Genomic DNA, 24221 nt, shown 5'->3' on the forward strand with positions numbered 1-24221 from the left:
TGTGAATAATGAACATAATGCTATGAAAATACTAATGTTTTTAAAGAACCAACAGTAACCAGCCTAAAGAGCTAGTGGCATGTCAAAAGGAACATAAAGATAACTTTTTTTAGATTTAAAAAAAAAATGCCAGAAGTACCTATATTAATACTCAATTTTAAATAAAATTAATTCCGTGACATTAACTAGATTTATTATGATCATTCCATAATTTATACAAATATCAAACCATTATGTTGTGCACCTGAAACCAATATAATGCTATATGTCAATTATTCCTCAATAAAAATAAACAAAATAAAAATTTATAAATTCTACATCATCTGCAGAAATAACAGCATCATTCACATAAATAAGTGAATTTCCTTGTGTGTCAATTTCCACAACTGCAAAATAAGGACACTTGTCAAGTCTACCTCACAAAATTGCTGAGGACTAAATAAAATACTTTATATGGAAGCACACCAAAAATGATGTAAGTTACTTTAGACAGCAGCTTCTTTTTGCTCTCACTGTAACGTACAGCAATTTAACAAATAACAAAATTCGCCAGATAGGGACTTCATCTCCTTCCTTCTATCCATGATATGGTATTAGTGTTATAACATTATAACATGGGCAAAAGACTAGCAATCAGAAGCATTAGAAAAAAATTCAAAACTTTGTAACTCATAAACTGATTACCCTACAGGAGGTTGGCTGTTCAAGTATTAATGTTCTTACGTAACACTACACACCAGTATATCTCAGAATCAGAGAAATTCTTCCACATATGTATGACATTGTTTACATATTATAACTTACCATCACTACAAACAAAAGCCCTGCTACTCACTATGAAAAGATGAGATACACATGTATTTATCCACACATACAATGTATTCTAGCTTCATGTTTATTTTTCTGATTCAAGTATCTTAAATCCAGTGCAATGACGGTTCAGTGGTTCAGACTTATTTTATTACACTGAGTGGAGTTTGTCAATTTAGCACACCAAAACTAATTATTACACGCCCAAGGGCTTAAAGTAACTTCTACCATAGGTCTAATAACAAATCTCCCAAAGTCACACGCTCATGTTATCACCAGCACATTGCCTTGCTTAAAAACAGTATTTTAAACTAAGAAAATTTTGTTAAATGGAGAGCAGCTTTCAATATTTTATCACTATTTCTGCAAAGCTTTTCAAGTTGTTACCAGATCTGCCTAAGACAGCCATTCCTTTAAATCCCTTAAAATACAGGGCTGGAGGAGGTATCGTTAACATGGCAACCTCACCATTAACGACTTTTCCAAATTCAAAACAAGGATCACCATCAAAACAAATCAGGTGGAGTACATACATGGATACTGATTACTATTTCTGACAACATGTTTTTTTCCTATATGAAGGATTTGTTACTACACTAAGCATATGAAAATCTATACTATGTGCAACACCCTATCCGAAAATCCAGCTAAATTCCAAACCATGTTTGTGACATTAGCTAAATATTATTTAGCATGCTGGGCTACACTTTTAAAAGGGCGGTGGGAAAAACTGACAACTTTCAAAGAGTACAAGCTTTTTAAATCGCCCCCTAATTCACCTGTGAATAAATGCTAGACTATACACAGCAACTACTAGACTGGAGCAAAAGATCAAAGTTTTCCCTATACTTGAGACTGTTTATCTCCAACAAAAAGGAACAGAAACTAGTCATCCCTGCCACTGGAGCCAGTTCCCCGGAATTTCCCAAAATATGCCTGATCTCCAATGAAGAAGGGACAGTTCTCCGGAGACCAACAGCGAGAGGTATCTCACATCTTCTGCAGACCAGAGGAGGGGCGGGGGAAGGGGGACAGGCAGTGGCAGGTAAGGAAGGAAATCCCGTCTACGGCAGGCACCGGTGGGACCCGAAACCCAGGTCTCAGAACGGCTCTCCCAGCAAAGGCTCAGGACCCAGGGAGGCTCTCCGAGGGGGGACGCCAGGCTGGGCCAGGGTTCCCCGCGCCCCGCCCCGCCTCTTTCGCCGCCGCCAGGGACCCGGGACCGCGGACAGAGGCAGCGGAGGCTAAGCGAGTGTCCGCGGTCCCTGCCAGGTCCTCCCGCAGCTCACCTGAGAGTGTCACCTCCGCCCTCGGCTCCCACGGTGCATCCCGCGGGGCCTGGCGGAGGGTGCAGTGACGCCGCCCCGACCGGCCCCAGGGCTGCCCGGCCTGGCCTCCCCGCTCCGGGGACGCACCGGGTGCCCGCCTCGCACCGGCTCCCGGGATCCGCCGGGCTGCAGAGAAAGAAGGAGAGGCAGAAAGGCTGCCTCCCCTCCCCCACAGCAAGCCACCCCCCTGAGCTGCGGCTCTCTGCAGTTCCCTCTGGCGCAGGTCTGGCCCGGCTCCCCCACCCGGGAGTCACTTCGGCAGCGGCGGCCCAGTCGCCATTACAGCCCAACAACTGACACGGAGGAGGAGCGGCGCCGGCGGCAGTGGCGGTGGCGGCGGCGCGAGGCAGGGCGGGAGCAGTCGGGGTCCGGGCAAACCTCGCGAGAACTGTCCCGAGACCATTCCACAGGAATGCAACCTTCGGTTAGGGCCATGTTGAGTGTGGCCAAAAGGCTAGTATGAGATAAAACAAGAAGGTGAGATAAAACAAGAAGGACTTTGAGGGCGCCATGTTTGGTGTGGCGAAGTTTGAGCCTTGCAGGACTCGGGAGGAGCCAAAGTAGATCCGCAGTGGAGACCTCCCCCCGGCCTTCTTTCATCTGACGCTAATTGGGCCTTCTGTCTGCGCATTTCACCCCCGGTCGGAAAAAAAAAACCAACAACAAACTGGGGTTGTGACAAGAATGAACTCGAAGTCTGAAAAATTGCAGCTTCTCAGAGTTTACGATGTTTCACCAGTTGTCGTTCAAATAAATCTTTACCCCAGTTTCAGAGTAATCGCAGCTCTGCGGCTGCGGCAGTTACCCAGTGCTGTCACTGTGGCCGTTTTATTCGCGAGGGTTACAATTCTGTTCAGCATGCACTCTGTCTAATGGCTTAAGATTCCACAGAAAGTAAAAAGGAGTTTCCTCCTGTTAGGTATTGGCATTGATATAACTGTGCATTAGGAGAGTCTGTGATCACCATCTCTTCCAGTATCTTTATCGTCTTTCCCCAGTCTCTGCGGGGCGAATTCTGTCATCTGTCAAGACTTGGCTTGAATGACATCTCTTCAGCAAATAGTGCTACCTTCCGTTAGGTGCTCACTGCACCAAAGGTCTCCACCCATCACTTTCCTCCACCTTCTGAACTCATGTAGTTCTTTATCCAGAGACTGTTTCTCATCCTGACTCTTTTTTTCTCTCCCTCTGTCTCTCTCTTTATACCCCACCAGGGCCTAGCACAGTAACTGGAACATTGTAGATGCTCAATAAATGCTTGTCGAGTGGATCTTACCAATAAAAACGGAAGGCCCCCTCTATGTAGGCCCTACAGCTGTGCCTGAATAAGAGGTAAATTGATGTACAAAAATCCTGCACATACGTAAAATGTGTACGGTGTTCCCAGGAAGCAATGCTGGAGAGAAGAACAGGAAATGTGGGTATCCCAGTGATGCAAATGGTAGCAAGAAAAACAACAAAAGGAAAGAATTGTTTAGGTTTCCCCCAACTTTTCTATGTAAAACATTGGGTTAGATGATTTTCATATGTTATTTTATTGAATTTATACAACCATCTTATTAAGTATTATACTCACTTTTTTAAAAAGAGAAAATGGGTTCTGAAAAACTTAATTTTCCTAATATTATACCATCAGTAGAAGGAGGATATAACATTTGAGGTCTTCCTTACTCCAAAGGCTATTTATATTTTTTCACCTTCATGCTACCTCCTGAGCAACAAAGAAAACACCAAAGTTTCCTGTCACTGTGTGGGGAGCAATTTTACCCTCATATCAGCCTCTGCACAATTTCCACCTCTTATATCTTGTGTTGATCTTTGCCCTCTCCTTTGCCTGGAAAATACCTCAAACACGTTAAGTTCTATCCCTTTCTTTTGTTTTCTTTTTAATGGAGTTACTAGGGATTGATCCCCAGATCTCATGCATGCTAAGCATGTGCTCTACCACTGAGCTATTTCCCTCCCATCTTCTCTCAAAAGCTACCTACTACAGGAAAAATTCCATGACTGTTCATACTTTACAGGTACTCAGTGTGCCCCTGAACTCCACAATGCTGTGTGTATCTCCCATCAATAGTTCTGCATTTATCTTACACATCTTTGTCACATTCAACTGTAAAGCCCTAATTGTCTCCTTCATAATGGATTAAGAACATAAACTTTGTAGTCAAGTAGGCCTGGGTCAAATCAAATAACTTTGGTCAAGGTTCTTAACCTCTTTGTGCCTCAGTTTCCACTTCTATATAGTAGAGATTACAACAGTACCTACTCCTCCGTAAAGTTTTGTGAGGATTAAAAGAAACAACACTTGTAAAGAACATAGCATGGTACTTGACATGCATAGTACTTGCTCAAAAATATTGGTTATTTTACTATTTTTTATAAGCTGAATATGTGCCTTGCATTAACTAGGCACTCAATATTTGTTGAATTAAATTGGATGTTTGTTGGATTTAATTAAACTTGGGGTGAATAGCTACATGCTTTCTCTCCTGAGAATGTGAAACCTGACGTTGATCTCTAGACATAACAAATTGAGAAATAGAGATACAGGTATGGTGGTGTCATTCACAATCTGAACTTAATTGAATGAAATTATGTGTCAGGATTGGTTGAAGACATCTCTATTGAAATGTCAAGCCTAGGTGTCAAATCTGATCTGTAATCTTGTCCACCACCTTTTCAATAATAAATTCAACCATTCAGACTGCAATCTCCCTTCAATTCTAACAAACTATGCAGACACCAAATTTAAGGTTGGGTTTGGGGGGTTACTTTCTTTTTCTAGATTCAGTCTTTTGTCTTAGTCTTGAATTTTCTAAGGCACTTGGTGTTGTAAGGAGCAGAATTATGGAAAAACTAAAATTTATCAACAAGAACTTTGACAAGAAAATAGGAACATAGTCATTTATCTTCATGTATATAAATATTTGTGTGTGTGTAAGTGTGTGCACATGAGCACACAAGCCAAGGTAATATTGGTCAGAGAAGTGTCTGTGACAGCAAATCTATAGAGCAAAAGGAGAATAGGAATACCTATAAAGGCAGCATTTAACCATATTTGACTGCTATTAGCAGGGATATTAAGTCGCAATTTTTAATTTCATCGTTGCTTTTTAAGTTGAGATATAATTGACACACAACATTATATTTGTTTCAGGTGTACAACATAATGACTTGATATTTGTACATATTGCAAAATGATCACCACAATAAATCTAGTTAATGTCCATCACCATACATAGTTATAAAATCTTTTTTTCTTGTGATGAGAAGGTTTAAGATTTACTCTCTTAGCAACTTTCAAATATGCAATATAGTATTATTAACTGTAGTTACCATGCTGTACAACTCCACGACTTCTTATTTATTTTGTAACTGGACGTATGTACCTTTTGATTCCGTTCACCGTTTCTCTCACTCCCACTTCCCCACCTCTGGCAGATATCATTATGTCCTCTGTATCTATGAGTTTAGTTTTTCTTTTGTTTTTGTTTTTAGGTTCTATGTATCAGTGAGATCATACAGTATTTGTCTTTCTCAGTCTGACTCATTCATTTATCATAACACTCTCAAGGTCCATCCATATTGTCACAAATGCCAAGATTTCATTCTTTTTATGGCTGAATAATATTCTCGTGTGTGTGTGTGTGTACCACATTTTTTTTTAAACCAGTCATCTGTTGACATACAATTTGTTTCCACATCTTGGCTACTGTAAATAATGCAGCAATGAACATGGGGGTGCATATATCTTTTCGAGTTAACTGTTTTCATTTTCCTCAGATAAATACCCAGAAGTGGAATCGCTGGATCATATGGTAGTTCTGTTTTTAATTTTTTGAGGAAACTCCATCCTGTGTTCTGTAGTGGCTGCACTGAATTTACATATTCACCAACAGCATACAGGTGTTCCCTTTTCTCCACATCCTCATCAGCACTTGCTATCGCTTAGCCATTCTAACAGATGTGAGGTGATACGTCACTGTGGGGTTTTTTTGGGGGGGGGATGGTGAGGAGGAGGTAATTAGGTTTGTTTGTTTGTTTGTTTGTTTGTTTGTTTGTTTATTTATTTATTTATTAATGGAGGTACGGGGGATTGAACCCAGGACCTCATACATGCTAAGCATGCGCTCTACCACTTGAGCTCCCCCCACGCAGTTGTACTCTGTTATACTTTTAAAATTTTGAACTTTTTTTTAAAGAAAATGTTCATGTCTACTGTATCTTGAGGCACTGAAACATCTGAACAAATCAGTATCTGGGTGGTGAGGCAGCCACTTTCTCCTTCACTTCTTTGGGTTACTAGAGCAACTTGTCACTAAAAAATGTGAATATACTAACCATTCAAAAAATAAATATTTTAAAATAAAGAATAGGATTTTCCTCTAAGAAAAAAATTAAAGTGGAAGGAATCCTCCCAAGAGGGCGGCTTGAGTGAGTGGAACCCAGAGGAAAAAGAGTATTTGTCTGAGAACCCAAAATGTGGGGACGTTGGGAGTGGCCAGCTGAAGGGGAGGCAATGCACACACCCAGGGAGTTGCAGCTGCAGCAGCCAGGCAGGAGGACCTTTAAAGACCCAAGGAAATACTCCAAGAGAAAGAATTGGCTTTAAACATCCTTCTTCCAACAGTACCAGTCAGGTGAGAATGTTCTTGTAAGACTTACAGCTCTTCCCAGCCTCCTCAACTTCCTGCCCTCCACCCTGGGTAGGGCGGCAGTTGTAATTAGCAAACCGGAGGAAAGGCAGATAGTCCAGACAGAAAAGGAAAAGAAAGACCTTGCTCCCTCCCTGGAAGGAGCCAGCGCAAATGCAGGAAGCCCTCCATAGGAGAGGGTAGAAGTCACACCTCTGGGTAAAGACAGAAATGTTGATTCATATCTTGGGCTAGACATTTTATTACTGAATTAGCATTGTGTTTGTTAGCTAATGTGCTTTAAGACTTTCTGCTAGCTAATCAGAAAAATCATGGGAACTTCCTGAGTTTTATCTGGGAGTAAAAGAAGGATCTCCCTCACAGAACAGATACATGACAGCAGTAGAAAAAAATAAAGTGGCTTTTATTATCACAACCCTGAGTCTTGCTTATTCAGCATGCAGTTACATGACCTTTACCAAAAGTAGAGCTCCTGAGAGAACTTGAGCCAGCAGAGAGTGACAGAGGAGTTAGAAAAGCAGAAAGTCAGTCATAGGTGCATCAATAACATTCCACAGGCAAGAATGGAATGATTGACAGTGGCGAAAGCAAGAGAAGAAGGAGATTAAAAAAGCAATAAGCGGACGTGGTCTGCCTTTGGAAAAAGGAATTAAAGAATAAAGAAAAAATTAAAGATTAGTAGTAATAGTCCAGAAAAGTTCAGTGATTAATAAAAACCAATTTTTTAAAAATTTTAATTGAAGTATAATCAGTTACAATGTGTCAATTTCTGGTGTAAAAACCAATTTGTGAAAGTGGCAACCATTTGCAACAATATGGATGGAACTTGAGCGCATTATGCTAAGTGAAATCAGTCAGAGATACACAAATACTGTATGTTCACAATAGATACAAATACCAAATAACTATATGGTGTGCCTAAAACTAATACAGTGTTATATGCCAATTATATGTCAATACAAAATAATTAAAAATTTTTTCTAAATGGCAAGATGCTCTATATCACTAGCAATCAGGAAAAGACAAAATGTAACCATAATATGAAAACATTTCACACCCACCATACTGGCAAAAATTTAAAAGTCTGATAATACCACATATTGGTAGAGATGTGAAGCAATGGGAATTTTTATTCACTTCTGATAACTGTGTAAAGTGGTGCAACAATTTGCGAGAACGGTTTGCAGATATGCAGTCAAGCTGAAGATGTGCCTATGACCCAACAATTTCACTGAAAATGGTCCATATTCTCAAACTCGTTGTTACTGGACCGCAATAAGATAAAGAGCTTGTGCAAGGATGTAAATCAACTACATCACTAAGCACACTGCTTAGGGGAGCTGACTTGTTTTTTTGAGATAAGACTTTCCTTTTTTTTTTTTTTACATTTTAAACATTTTTTTATTGAGTAATAGTCATTTTACAATGCTGTGAGATAAGATTTTCTTGATGAAAGAAGAGGTATGTTGATTTATATTCTGATACAAGATCCTTATCTCATCCCACTCTCGTATTAAATAGTTAACTTCTGGAAGAAACCCAAGTGCACAAAGAGACAAATAGAAGAGATTTTATGAAAGTGTGGCTTATAATCTCAAAAACAGGAAATAATAGGTCTATCAGTAGGAGAATGGGTAAGTAAGCTGGGGAATATTCACACAATGAAATACTAAGCAGCAATTAAAGTAAGTTAAGGGATAAATCTCACAGATATAGTTTAGCGAAAGCAAATACAAAGGATATATATGTGATATTTCTTCCATAAAGCTTAAAAATGTGTGATATTGGTATAGCTTATTTAAAAATACATACAAAAGTGAAAGACTTATACACAGAGAACTATAAAACATTGATGAAGGAAATTAAAGAAGACTTTAAAAAATGGAAAGCTATCCCATGCTCCTGGATTGGAAGAATCAATATTGTTAAAATGGTCACACTGCCCAAGGCAATCTACAGATTTAATGCAATCCCTATCAAATTACTGAGGATATATTTCACAGAACTAGAACAAATCATAATAAAATTTATATGGAACCACAAAAGACCTAGAATTGGCAAAACATTACTGAATAAATAGAAAGAAGCTGGAGGAATAACTCTCCCAGACTTCAGACAATACTATAGAGCTACAGTAATCAAAACAGCATGGTACTGGTACAAAAAACAGACATATGGACCAATGGAACAGAATAGAGAGCCCAGAAATGAATCCATAAACTTTTGGTCAACTAATCTTCAAAAGGACAAAGGAGGCAAGAATATACAATGGAATAAAGACAATCTCTTCAGCAAATGGTGTTGGGAAAACTGGACAGCAGCATGTAAATCAATGAAGCTAGAACACTCCCTTACACCATACACAAAAATAAACTCAAATTGGATCAAAGACTTAAACATAAGACAAGATACAATAAACCTCCTTGAAGAAACTATAGGCAAAGCATTATCTCACATCTCAAAAATGTTCTCCTAGGGCAGTCTACCCAAGCAAGAGAAATAAAAACAAGAATAAACAAATGGAACCTAATTAAACTTACAAGCTTCTGCACAGCAAAGGAAACTATAAACAAAACAAAATGACAACCTACAGAATGGGAGAAAATTTTTGCAAAAGATGAAACTGCCAAAGGCTTGATCTCCAGAATATACAAGCAGCGCATAAGACTTAATAAGAAAAAAACAAACAACCCAATCCAAAAATGGGCAGAAGACCTAAACAAGCAATTCTCCAAGGAAGAAATACAAATGATCAATAGGCACCTGAAAAAATGCTCAATATCACTCATCATCAGAGAAATACAAATCACCTCACACCAGCTAGAATGGCCATCATTCAAAAGTCCACAAATGACAAATGCTGGAGAGGCTGTGGAGAAAAGGGAACCCTCCTTCACTGCTAGTGGGAATGCAGTTTGGTGCAGCCACTGTGGAATACAGGATGGAGATTCCTCAAAAGACTAGGAATAGACTTACCATATGACCCAGGAATCCCGCTCCTGGGCATATATCCAGAAGGAACCCTACTTCAAAAAGACACCTGAACCCCAATGTTCATAGCAGCACTATTTACAATAGCCAAGACATGGAAACAGCCTAAATGTCCATCAACAGATGGCTGGATAAAGAAGGTGTGGTATATTTATACAATGGAATACTATTCAGCCATAAAACCCGACAACATAATGCCATTTGCAGCAACATGGATGTCCCTGGAGAATGTCATTCTAAGTGAAATAAGCCAGAAACAGAAAGAAAAATACCATATGAGATTGTTTATACGTGGAATCTTAAAAAAAAAAAAAAAGAACACAAATACAAAACAGAAACAGACTCATAGACATAGAATACAAACTTGTGGTTGCCAAGGAAGAGAGGAGTGGGAAGGGATAGACTGGGAGTTCAAAATTTGTAGATACTGACAGGCATATGTAGAATAGATAAACAAGATTATACAGTATAGCACAGGGAAATATATACAAAATCTTGTGGTAGCTCACAGCGAAAAAGAATACAATGATGAATATATGTATGTTCATGTATAACTGAAAAATTGTGCTCTTCACTGGAAATTGACACAACATTGTGAACTGACTATAACTCAATAAAAAAAAAGTTTAAAAAAATACATACAAATGTAGTAAAACATTTTTAAATACCAAGATATAAAATATACTAAATTTGGAAATGTGGTTACCTCTGAGGGAGCAGAAGGGGAATCAGTATGTGATAGGGATGAACCCAGGAAACTTTAATGCATTGATAATGCTTTATTTTTCAAGCTGGGTTTGGATATATGGATGTTTATACTATTGTTCTTCATTGCTCTTTTACATCCAAAATGTTAAATAATACATTTTAAACATAAAAATAAACAAGAATTTAAAAATCTATGTGGGGAACAGTAGGAAGAACAGCAAGATGAAAGTAAAATTTTGAGCACAAGCAGGCAATTTCACTCAGTAGAAATGGTATCCTACAAAACTGGGGCTCAAGAAACTCTTCAACTTTGCAACACTGGACAAGAAAAGTACAGGCATTCTTTTCATCATTTTAAGCCAAGAAAAGAGTTCATTATCTAAGAAAAAGCAGCAGTAACTTCCCTGGGGGTAAATTAGCCACAGTTCAGGTACCTAGGGGATACTAGTGTGGAATTAACTTGACTATCTCCTGACTCAAAGCTACTGTCCCATACCAGCAAAGAGAGGTCACATCATCGCCTCAGCGAGCCTCTCCTCTACCCACATTTTTGTGAGAGAAAGATGTGTCCATGCAAAAGCTGTACAGCTGGTTCTAACTGAAAAGAGACTCAAAGATAATGCTAACACTGTCCACATTTTGATTAGCTCAAGCCAAACATTAAAGTGTCTTATGTGGCATTTATTAATTGTATTCATTTGTTTTGGCTGGGGGAGAGGGAGATAATTAGGTTTATTTATTTTTTTGATGGAGGTACTGGGGATTGAACCTGGGCCTTGAGCATGCAAAGCATGCTCTCTACCACTGAGCTATACCCTCTCTCCCTATTAATTGCATTATTACACCTTCTTTTGTCAAAAATCTTCTAGGCCTAAAGGTCACGTGAAAAGTTTTTAGTTTCACTTTGGCTTACTTCTTAAGACTTTAAAAAAAAAAAATCAAGATACAAAACTGGAAAAACTGGAAGTTAGGTTTTTAAGTATATATTTCTCTAATAATAAAATAGCCATTTCAAGTCAAGAAGAAAAAAAGCATGGTCAATAAGTGGACAATCAAGTATTAATGATTTTGAATAAAATTAAAAATTTTTCAGAAGTTTAAAATGTTAATGTTAATGTTGCAGGTAGTATTTTCCATAAATGGCTGCAACAATGTATTTCATCCTACATGCTTTTCTTATATTGGGATCTTGGCATTCCTCTGTTGAGAGGTGGGGTCTGGGTCCCTCTTCTTGAACTTAGACGGAACTTTGTAACTGCCTCTACCGATAGAGTACAGCAGAAGTGATACAATGTGATTTCAGAGGTTAGGTCATAAAAAGCAGTATCGATTCTGCTTGGTGCTCAGTCTCTAGGGACATAAGCCTTGGGAATCCTTATCTCACACACACACAAAAAGTCCAGTTTAACCTGCCCATGCTGGAAGACCACGTAGAGATACAGAGAGATGCCCACGGAGCCTCAGGTCTTCCTGTGCGCAGTGGTTTAATAGTCTTTCCGGCATTAAGCACCAGACACATGAGAAGGTGATGATTCCAGTCCTGATCTGTGTTGGTCAGAGTCTAATAGAATGAATGGGATGTGTGTGTGTATATATATGTATATATACACACACATATATATTAAAATATAAAAATAAAAATTTAATAAAATGTCTATAAATATATGCATATTTTATGTATTATTACATATGTGTATGTGTGTGTGTGTGTATATATATATATATATATATCAAGAGAGTGGAAGAGAGAGACAGAGAGACACATAGAGAGAGAGATTTATTATAAGGAATTAACTCACACAGTTGCAGAGGCTGGCAAGTCCAACACCTGATAGTAAGCAAGCAGGCTGGAGACCTAGGAAAGAGTTGATGTTGCAGCTTCAGTTCAAAGGCAGTCTGTTGGCAGAATTCCCTCTTTGTGAGACCTGTCTGTTTTCACTTAAGACCTTCAACTGATTAGATGAGGCCCACCCCCACATGATGCAGGGTGATCTGCTTCACTCAGAATCTACTGATTTGTTGTTAATCTCATCTAAAAAATACTTTCATAGCAATATGTAGACTTGTATTTGATCAAATATCTGGGTACTGTGGCTAGCATTTGTTATGTCATTCACTTTTATTTTCACATTTTTTTAGGCAGGAGTGATACTAAAACTATAATGTGCAGTAAGGTTTGGAGCCAATCAGAATCGAGCAGAGTCAGAGCCCCCCTCCCATCCCACACTGCTTTTGGGCTGAGGATAAATTCCTTAGTTGTTAGATCTTGGGAATCAGTTTGCTAAGGGACAGCAGTTATTTAGCAACTAGTGCAGAACTGTTTTAATATTTAAACAACCAAACCAGTGCAAACTAGTTAGACACCAGCTGAGAATTAGGTATAATCCCTTATTGCAGTGCTTGCAGTTGGCTTTGGCCCATTTGTTTCATCATCCTAACAGTCCTAGAAGAAAAACACGGCAAGAATCTGCCTTTGTTAAGAATGCACTCGACCACCTCAGTAGAATCCATTCTTCACTGGATAAACCTGCAGGTATAAGTCTGTGCCCAGCAACATTGTGTTCCTCATGATGGATGCTGCTCAGTCCTGAGACCATGACTCAGCTCAGAGGAATTGCCCTGAGATTTTGACATTCTGCGAGAGGGCACACGGTGAGGTCCATTGCTGGTCAGAAATACACAACATAAATATGTACCTTGAAGTTCACTGAGAATTCAGCCATTCGAGTCACAGATAGAATACACCAATAAGGCAGCAGTGTTTGTCTACCTCACTGAAAAAGAGGAACTAGGATTTGAGCTCATCAGTGGCTCAGAATCTCACTCTTCTTAAATGTGAAAAATTACCTGACCATTGCAGAAACCCATAGCTTGGAAGAAAGGAAATTCTCATTAAGCAGGGTCTAGTAAAATTAAAAGATTCTTTTACTTTACTCAATTTACTTACAATCTTTTATTAGGTAAATACTAGAACAGATTGTTTCTGCCTTATTGCTAGGTGAAAGATTTATCCCTGTGTGGGAAATTAAGATACAGCTCTTAGGAAAGAGATCAGAGAGATTTTCAACATACATTGCAGCTAAATGAATAAGCAGCAAACAAATCTGAACAAGCACAAACTTATTTTGGGATGGTCTGGAAATTTATTTTCTAACACTAAAAAAAAATCTTAAAATCCCCACTCCAAATAATCTATAAATGAAATTAATATTCATTTTGCACAAACCAGTTGCTGAGAATGAAAACCTTGTGATAAAATACTTCAGCATTTACAAGGACTGGAAATTTTCATATCCGAGTAGCAGGGCATTGTTGATTCAACTTACATTTGATTCCAAACCTTCTACTCTCACTGGCTTGCCTTATGATTCTAAAACAAGGAATTTAACCTGGATGGACCTACCATTAGCAGAGATTCTGGTTTTAGGGTATATATGTATCTTTGAGGTATAGGATATAACTTGAAGGTGGGTTGGAACTATCAGGCAAACAGTTAATTAAATCAGTGGTAGGACCTGCACTTTCTCCCATCCTGTTTTTGAGTTATTGGCTCATAGTGGTTGCTAAAGGTAGCTAGGATTTAGGAAGTACATCCTGTTCTGTGTAAAGTTGACATGAAGAGGACAAACACGCCCTTCACAAAGGGCATGCCCTTCTTTGCAGTCACAAAAAAATGTAGGCTTGTTTAACACAGTGCTAAGCATTTAGCTCTAACAGTTAATAAAAACTCATTGAATGGATGGATGGATGAATTCATTCCATCAATGAAGTAGACTAGGAGAGCTAGCTGGAAGTCTACGGCAAAATAAAATCCACTTCTTAAATATCTGGTTGTTCAGATCAAAGCAGCTTTGGGGATATTGAGTTATCTGGAAAATTGCTTCAAATCCACATTTCACTTTTGGTGGCTAATCCCTCCCATAAGATGAGTGCTGAAGTGCTCTTGGAATAGAGCCAGGCAATGGGGTTGGAGAGTTTCTTCCTTCCTCTATTTCTGGAAAGGTCAAGAGCAAACCAGGATTTAGCACAAAACAGAGGGTGACTTTTTTTTTTTTTAATATAATGGATTAGACTCATAGATTCATTTATTGTAGCAACTGTGAGACATTGGAAACAACAGGTCCAACTCAAAAACATTGTTTAATGAAAGCATTGTTGAGTGTAAAAAAGCAACTTGCTTAAACAGATGCCTGCAGTCTGACTTTTATGTAGATAAAAAATAAAATGATGTTATATGTAATCTGTGGATACATGTATATATACAAATGTATAGCAGTGCATAAAAATGATAAACTCTAGTGTTGGGGAGCAGATCTGGATTAGGGTGAGGCTGACTTTTGATGATTTTATTGCTATGTTTTTCTCCCATCTTCTAAATTTCCTCAACAAGATTTGTGAATGAGACAACCAATGTATTTAAATCTAAGTACTAAGCTTTTCCCATTTTCCACAAATTAAGTTTTATATTTAAAAAGAGTACATCTAAAATATGTGATTTTGAAATGTTCCCAAGCTTTAAAAATTACATTTTCCTGAGTTTAATCTCCATGAATCTTCAAAGATCAGTCTCCTTTAATTTTGAATGCCTTCTTTTTGATATTTTCCCTATTGGCATTGCTTGTAAATTGCTTAGCTAGCAGACATGGTAATCCCTTTACTGTACTAAAGCAAGCCCTGTTTCTTAGAACACTGATAAAAAAGAAAAACATCGCTCTTTAGAGCATCTCTGGGTTTCAGTGCTGATTTATGCACTAATAATACAAATGAAATGTGCAATGGAACATCTTATAGCAAGACAGCAGCAACTGGAAAAGAAAAAAAAACCTGAATATGAGTCACAATTAGGCTATATGTGACCAAACCAGGTTATGCTTTGTAAGAGGTAAACCACCCTATTTACAGGTGGTGGAAAGTTTTAAACTCTTGACAGGACATTTTCTGCTGCCATTCTGAAAATAGAAAAAAGCAGCTGGGAAGAAGACCCACGGGTTTTAATGAGGCTTATCAGCCACTAAAAACACTCCTGGAATCCCGGGATTGGATGCTTCCCACCTGTTGAACAAGAAATGAGAACATGTGAGCTTTTGGTTACAAATCCTAGTGCATGAACAGAAGGTCCACAAAATATTATAAGCGGGCAAAAGCAGCTGGAACTGTCTGACAGAAAAACTGATGGGCAGAAATGAGTGATGGTGAAGAGGTAGCTGGTTTTAGAAATATAAGTGATTGTATATATTAAGCATGAATTGAAAAATTTGTGCAAAGCAACCATATATACTGATCCAACACATGCTGACAATTACTTCACATATTTAAGGGGTTATATTATAACTAACATATGTATATTTTATATAACTAGCATATGTATTTATATAGCGTATACTATGTCAATAACTCTCGTATAACCTCTAATAACTTCTATTATTCACACCCATTGTCTTGTTTAATTCTCATCAAAACCTGAGATGTATTAGCATCACCCCTTCTTTCAGAGATGAGGAAGTTGCAGCTCAGAAAGGTGAGGTGGCTTGCTCTCAGTCACAGGTTGGAGAGTGGGAGAGCTAGCCCTGGAATCTCCATCTTCTGAATCCAGAACACGTCCTGTTCCACTACACGGTGTGGCTGCTCAAAGCAGTTAGGTGCCCTTTGGAAAGAACCCTGGGATGTGGATTTCTGTGCTTTGGCTGAACAAAAACGCTGTGAGTGACTAAGTGAGAAATACTTGTGTTTGCTGAGTTCATAATCCCTCTCTTTCCCCCAGCTCTTTAGTCACCTTTAGCCCGCACACACAGGTGACAATGGAAGTGTACATCTCCAGATGTTTATGTGCAGCTCTCTGGCCTTGATCCCCTGTCAGCGACTTGAATCCTGAGTTCAGGCCAAAATGAAGGAGAAATTGACTAGTTCTCCATTTTGAAATGTAGTTAGAGTTTAACAGGCAGTTAATACTACAAAAAAAATTTTTTTGTCCTGTGAATAGTTTACTTTTAGCACAATTATTTGATATTAGTAGAATATAAACAATTTACATTTATGATTTTTGTCAGAAGTAGTAATATCAATTATGCATTGACAAGTTTGAGTTCATGAGGCAGACTGTATGAGACTTATAGGAGCCTGGAGATTAGGACTAGTGTGAAAAATTGAATAACATTCTTGAGAAAGGACAATAACCAAAAGCCATGCCCTCCTCCCATCATATGTTCCCATAGAGATTACAGAAATTTCAGGGACAATTCTGAATTGAGTGGGGATAGAAAGTATAGAATAATTCCTAGACCCCTTCTGTCCATGCCCCCTATCAAAAATAATATATGACACAAATACAAAATAACCACAAGGACATTGGACCTTAACTGACATAAATTCTCTATTAGATAGCTAAAATGGGTTCTACTAAATAAACCGAACCTAATGTAGATGCTCTTTTGAATCCGGGAGAATTTATTTTTAAATCACTTCTTAAATTTCTCCCACAAAAAGCAGCCATGACCTACAACAAAAGCATTTTCATTGAATTGTTTACAGAAGATATCAGTTTTAAAAGTGCATTTAATACAAATTTACACCAATACTGGGACATTGTGCTGTACACCAGAAATTGACACATCATAATTGTACTTCAACTGAAAAATATTACGTCAATAAATGTCTTTTGGTGTCTGGAAAGCTGACCTAGTGATATAAACAGAAAAGTAGATTAGATTCCTGAAATAAATTTCTGGCTCCATCACCAACTCGTCGTGCACGCTTAAGCATGTTAGTTAATCTCTTAGTATCTTAGTTTCTCCGCCTATAAAATGGGGGTAACAATATTTGCTATTAGATAATGTCAGCAAAGCATTTGGAGAACTCAGATGAAAGGCGCCAGAAGTATTTTGTTATCTGAAGCATGACCTCACAGTGTCTGAAAAATGGACTTCAGCAGGGTTGCTGATTATCCCAGCACCTTAGTTCCAAACTGTTCCTGTTCAACTGCTTTTGGGGTTTATTAATTTCTATTTATACTCTTTTATATATTTTAACTTCATTGTGCTGTTTGTGTTGTTTTGAGGAAAGCTAATACTTTGAAGAAACCAGGAGACCAGGATTTGATTCGTTTTATGTTGGTTTGTTCGTTTGTTTAAACTCATATGCTTATGTTTAAGATTTGAAACAAATAAAAAGGCACTTAATCAGCTTTCTAATTGTGGGAGACAGCTATAGCTATAAGAGTTATATTAGCCTCATCCATCCATCCATCCCTCTTATTTGTGTTATGTATATTTTATTTCATAATAAAAGGTAATTTTTAGCTATATATATATGTGTGTGTGTATATATATATATATATATATATATACACACACACACACACATATGTATTTGTTATTAGATAATGCCAGCAAAGCATTTGGAGAACTCAGATGAAAGGCACCAGACATTATATTATATATATATATATTCCTCCCTGCACACTCCATGAAAGATTTAAGGCAGATCTTGAGATAGCTGTGACATTTGATGTTTCTGTCCTTTTCTACAGGAAGGAAATAATATGATACAAGGGCAAAAGTTTAGTTGCTTAGAACTAAATCTGACCTAAACCTATAGTCCAACCAGCTATTACACAATGATCTCAGAAAAAATAGCAAGGGTAAAAGGGCTACTTCAGAAATAACACACGTGACTCAAAGAGCAGAGCTGCTGACTCAGTAACAATAAAAACTTAGAGGTGAAGTCAGAGACAGGAAGCCAGCTATGTTTCCTGAACACGAAGGTACTTCACTCCCTCTGTGTCTGTCAATCTGCTTATCCGAGGCTAATAAAAACATTTCAGAGGAGCAAACCTTTGGTCTTTGGAACCTACCAGTTAGAGACAGAAAATCTAGTTCTTTGGGAACTTTCCAAAGGGAAAGATGTTATTGGAATCTGCCCACAAAGATGTTGTATTTCAAGTGGCAAGCATTACATCACTTGAACGCAGCTTGAGTCATCCATTAAACAATGGACGGATTATGGACTACAAGAGATGAAGACTTGTTCAGAGGAGACATCAAGCAAAATACTCTGGGCTTTACAGTATTTTCAGATATTATAACCTTTGCCAACTTTACAGAATCAGCATTGACAGAGATTTTAAATATCATCTAGTTCAACCTACATTCAAATTTGGAAATCAGAACCACAGTAGGCCTTTGTTATTAGAGAGGTATTCTTCCTAATGGAGCTTCAAATGTTTTTGCCAGGTTTTATCTCTATAGAGAGGTATAAATTTCATCAGATAATGAAGTGATCTTATAGGTCATACACTGTTTCCCTAACTTATATCCCTTATATGTTGTGGTTTATAAGACATGGTTTAATATCATTTTCACTTCTTCAGAAGTAGATATTATGATGGGACAGAATGTGGCATGATGGTTAAGAATGTAGGTTCTGCATGTAAATCAATGAAGCTAGAATACTCCCTTACACCATACACAAAAATAAACTCAAAATGGATCAAAGACTTAAACATAAGACAAGATACAATAAACCTCCTCGAAGAAAATATAGGCAAAACATTATCTGACATACATCTCAAAAATGTTCTCCTAGAACAATCTACCCAAGCAAGAGAAAAAAAATCAAGAATAAACAAATGGGACCTAATTAAACTTACAAGCTTCTGCACAGCAAAGGAAACTATAAACAAAACAAAAAGACAACCCACGGATTGGGAGAAAATTTTGCAAATGAAACTGACAAAGGCTTGATCTCCAGAATATATAAGCAGCTCATACGACTTAATAAGAAAAGAACAAACAACCCAATCCAAAAATGGGCAGAAGACCTAAACAAGCAATTCTCCAAGGAAGAAATACAAATGATCAATAGGCACCTGAAAAAATGCTCAATATCACTCATCATCAGAGAAATACAAATCACCTCACACCAGTCAGAATGGCCATCATTCAAAAGTCCACAAATGACAGATGCTGGAGAGGCTGTGGAGAAAAGGGAACCCTCCTACACTGCTGGTGGAATGCAGTTTGGTGCAGCCACTGTGGAAAACAGTATGGAGATTCCTCAAAAGACTAGGAATAGACTTACCATATGACCCAGGAATCCCACTCCTGGACTTGTATCCAGAAGGAACCCTACTTCAGGATGACACCTACACCCCAATGTTCATAGCAGTACTATTTACAATAGCCAAGACATGGAAACAGCCTAAATGTCCATCGACAGATGACTGGATAAAGAAGATGTGGCATATTTATACAATGGAATACTACTCAGCCATAAAATGACAACATAATGCCATTTGCAGCAACATGGATGTTACTGGAGAATGTCATTCTAAGTGAAATAAGACAGAAAGAGAAAGAAAAATACCATATGAGATCGCTTGTATGTGGAATTAAAAAAGAAGAACATAATACAAAACAGAAACAGACTCATAGACATAGAATACAAACTTGGTGGTTGCCAAGGAGGAGGGGCGTGGGAAGGGATAGACTGGGAGTTCAAAATTTGTAGATACTGACAGGCATATGTAGAATAGATAAACAAGATTATACAGTATAGCACAGGGAAATATATACAAGATCTTGTGGTAGCTCACAGCAAAAAAAGTGACTATATGTATGTTCATATATAACTGAAAAATTGTGCTCTACACTGGAATTTGACACAACGTTATAAAACGACTATAACTCAATAAAAAATGTTTTAAAAAAAAAGAATGTAGGTTCTGGAGTCAAATGATCTGCATTCAAATTCTGTCTCTGCCAGTTACCAACAGTCTAACTTTGTATCTTTGTTTCCTCACCTATAACAATGAGATAAAAGTGCTAATAGTTATGTTGAAGGATTATGGAAATTAAATGAGATGCTGTGTGTATGGATCCTACCATGGTGCTTGGCACGTACTTAGTGCTCAATAAACATGAGCTGTTATTCACTCTGTTTATAGACCACACTAAGCTTAGAGTGTGACATGGGGCGGGCGGAGGGGGCGATCTCTGAGAAGCAGACCATGAAACACAATTTGGTGTGCCAGATGTTCACCAGGGAGTGCTCCAGGTATGCACATGTGTGGAAGGGAGGAGATGAAAGCACGATGGGGGAGAGAGCAGTCACACTATTATGCAGGTCCTAAAGCCTCAGCCAAGCTCATGGGGAAGCCCTGAAGTGCAAATGGTCCATCCACATTGCACTGTGTTGGGCTGTATATTCCCTTAGTCGGCCATTGGACGTGCACCGCCCTCCCCCTTCCCTGGCACGAGCTTGGGTAAAGCGACTGTGCTGCTGAAACAGTCCACGAAGCGGCTGACAGTGAGGGCTGTCCGTTGACTGCACTCCCAGCCATCGGCAAATAAATTCTTTGTAAGGGGATCTAGGTGGCACAGGTCTGTGTTTATCACAAGGTGGTCTGGGCAGCACTTGGAAAACAAACTCAACAAATTACAGTTGCTTCAATAAAAGTGAGGTCTTTAAGGAGGAGAGTAGGACATGAAGCTGAATAAGAATAAGCTCTGGAAACATAAGAGAAAGAGCTGTATCTGTGCGATGGAAAGCTTTTTCGTTCTTTATAATCTCCCAAATTTTGGGAGAGGGTGGATTCTGGTAACTGGAAGCCCTTTGTTTAATGAACATTGTGATGGATTGGGGTTTGTGATGGAGGTGTAAACTGGAAGAAAGCCCATGTATTCTGCATAATCAGGGTCACTTAGGAGGTAGAAATAGAAGCCAGTTACAGTTGATGCCACCCAGAGGGGAGAGGAGAATGCTTGGTAAAAATTTGGGTGAACAAATGTGTCTAACATTGTACCCTTTGATGTGCTCAGCACTTTCTAAGGGCTATACATGTATTAACTGAAAAAAATCTTTACAACACTGAGATAGTATTTACATTATCTCCCCCATTTTAGAGATGAGGAAACTGAGACATAGGGAAGTAATTTTGCCAACGTCATTCAGTCAGAAAGGTGTGGAGCTGGGATTTGATCTCAGGCAGTCAGACTCCAGACTGTAGGGCCTGGGCTCTTAATCATCCCTTTCCAACTGTTCCTGTGAAATTGCCAATGCTTTTGATGCAAATGGAGTCTTTCTTAGGAATTCCAAGAAGTGCTGTCTTGCATCAAGGCTGAGGGCAGGCAAAAACAAAGGCCCTGTGATATGCAGGGACAGCTAACACTTAGGTCACCTGTAGGTACTCATTTTCAAAAAGATGAACTTGTAAGTCAACACCTCAGGCCTCTAGTTACACAAGCATGATGTCAATGTATGCAAATATGAGTCAACAAGTAGGATTGTGTGATTGTCCACACTACTCAAAATTCTTTAGACACTTAGTGTGTGCAATATTGGATTCCACAAAGCTGAGCAAGAAGGAAAGAAAGAAAATTACTTAAACGACCACAGATAATAATTTACAAGGTTGGCATATACAACATGATATCAAACAAATAAGCAACCGAATCAAAAAATGGGCGGAAGACCTAAATAGACATTTCTCCCAAAAAGACATACAGATAGTCAACAGGCACATGAAAAGGTGCTCAGTATTGCTAATTATTAGAGAAATGCAAATCAAAATTACATTGCAGTATCATCTCACACCAGTCAGCATGGCCATCATCAAAGGGTCTACAAATAATAAATGCTGGAGAGGTGTGGAGAAAAGGGAACCCTCTTACACTTTTGGTGGGAATGCAAATTGGTGCAGCCACCATGGAAAACAGTATGAAGGCTCCTTAAAAAACGAAAAGTAGAGTTACCATATGATCCAGTAATTCCACTCCTGGGCATATATCCAAAAAAGATGAAAACTCTAATTCAAAAAGATACATGCACCCCAGTGTTCACAGCAGCACTATTTACAATAGCCAAGACATGGAAGCAAACTAAGTGTCCATCCACAGATGACTGGATAAAGATGTGATACACACACACACACACACACACACACACACAATGGGATATTACTCAGCCATTAAAAAGAATGAAATATTGCCATTTGCAGCAACATGAATGGGCCTAGAGATTATCATACAAGGTGAAGTAAGTCAAAGACAAATATTATATGACATCACCTATATGTGGAATCTAAAAAGTAATACAAATGAATTTATGTACAAAACAAACAGACAGACATAGAAAACAAATTTATGGCTACCAAAGGGGAAAGGAGGCGTGAGTATAAATTTGGAGTATGGGATTAACAGATACACACCACTATATATAAAAATAAATAACAAGGATTGACTGTATGGCATTGGGAACTATATTCAATATCTTATAATAACCTATAATGGAAAATAATCTGAAAAAGAATATGTATTTATAATTGAATCACTTTGCTATAAACTAAAACTAACACAATACTGTAAATCAATTTAAAAAAAAGAATCTGCAAGGTTGGAAAAATACTCCAATCTGTACAGAGCCTGAATAGATCGGGGGAAAAACATCATACATGGGGTTCTAAAGACTCTAAACATAGTAGTAAGAACAAATGTTTTAAACCCAGACTACCTGGTTCAAATCTCTGTTTACCACTTTTTCCTTGGGTATTCTTGAGTGTCCTTTTACCTTTCTGTGCTTCAGTTTCCTGTTTATAAAGTTGGGATAATAGTACCACCTCACAGGGTTACTGTGAGAATTGAACCAGTTAATATGTTACTATAAAGCAGCTAGAACTGTGTTTGGAGCATTAATAAGCACTCAATCGTTAACAAAAACTAGAAAATGGTGAGAGAAAATATGTATTCAAATACAAAGATCTTTATATAGACCTTTTCCATCTTCATGGTAGACAAAGAGGAAGTCCATTTTACCTATGAGATGTTGAGGGTAGATTGAAAAATACTGCCCATCAAGAAATGCACGTAACTACTATGGGTAAATGTGCTTTTATAGAGGGCTGTAGAGCATGGAGCAGTTTCTCTTCTTGAGTTTAGCCTAAGAATGGTGCTCTCTATAAGTAAGAAAACAAACCCTAAAAGAATCAAGTCTGAGTCAGGGGTACATCGTCACGTGCTACCTCACTCACTCAAGAAACAGAATGAAAACAAAAGTTGTGTTCTTTTGAGGGTCTTACAACAAATTACTAATAGCCATTACGTATTAAAATAGTACCTGAAGTTTTGTTAACTGTTCCTTTTTTCCCCCCAACCTCAGCATAGAAGACAGAAGCAATGGGAAGAAATCACAACACATTTGTAGTAGAGTTACAAAAAGGATCTGCTCGGGTTAAATTTATCTAGACAGAGCCATGACCAGGACCCAGATTTTTAAACTTCAGTGTTGTTTCCATTACCTTTAATTTCCTTTCACTGATTCTTCAAAAAGGCAAAGTGAAATGAATTAACCCAGACAGCATCAAATTACATAAAGGTCTATAAATTTGAAGATGTATTCAGCTGTCCCTTAACCCTATCTGCTCACTCCTGACCTCAGGAGACTACCCTATCCCCACCCCATGGTCCCTGTTAAAGGGGTGACCTAGGCAGCTATGTTTAATCATATATTCTTTTCAGGGATGACCCATACACTGGACGGAGCCAATCAGGTCCACCCTCTTGATGTGTTTAAATCACAACGGGGGACGTTGCTAAGGTGTAGCAAAGCCAGAATTAGAGAGGCAGGGGAGAATGGCTACTGAAGTCTCCATCTACCACAGTTCTAACAGGTCCCCTATTTTCCTGTCCTGGATGGAGTCTGAGATGTATATTCTTACCATACCCACCTCACACTA

General features: G+C 38.3%; 1 protein-coding gene across 5 annotated transcripts in view; it reads right to left on the reverse strand.

Moving 5' to 3' along the window:
* Positions 1–2478, reverse strand: part of CEP350 (centrosomal protein 350) — a 122655-nt gene extending 120177 nt beyond the window's left edge. For 3 of the 5 annotated variants that reach the window (XM_032463607.1, XM_032463606.1, XM_032463605.1), the window contains exon 1: positions 2100–2478. The gene's annotated coding sequence lies outside the window, so the exon portion shown is untranslated. The remainder of the gene's footprint in view (positions 1–2099) is intronic. The other 2 variants (XM_032463610.1, XM_032463609.1) reach the window with 1 other exon arrangement.
* Between the last annotated feature and the right edge of the window lie 21743 nt (positions 2479–24221).

Source organism: Camelus ferus, chromosome 21 (genome assembly GCF_009834535.1).
Source record: "Camelus ferus isolate YT-003-E chromosome 21, BCGSAC_Cfer_1.0, whole genome shotgun sequence".
Lineage (NCBI taxonomy): Eukaryota > Metazoa > Chordata > Mammalia > Artiodactyla > Camelidae > Camelus > Camelus ferus.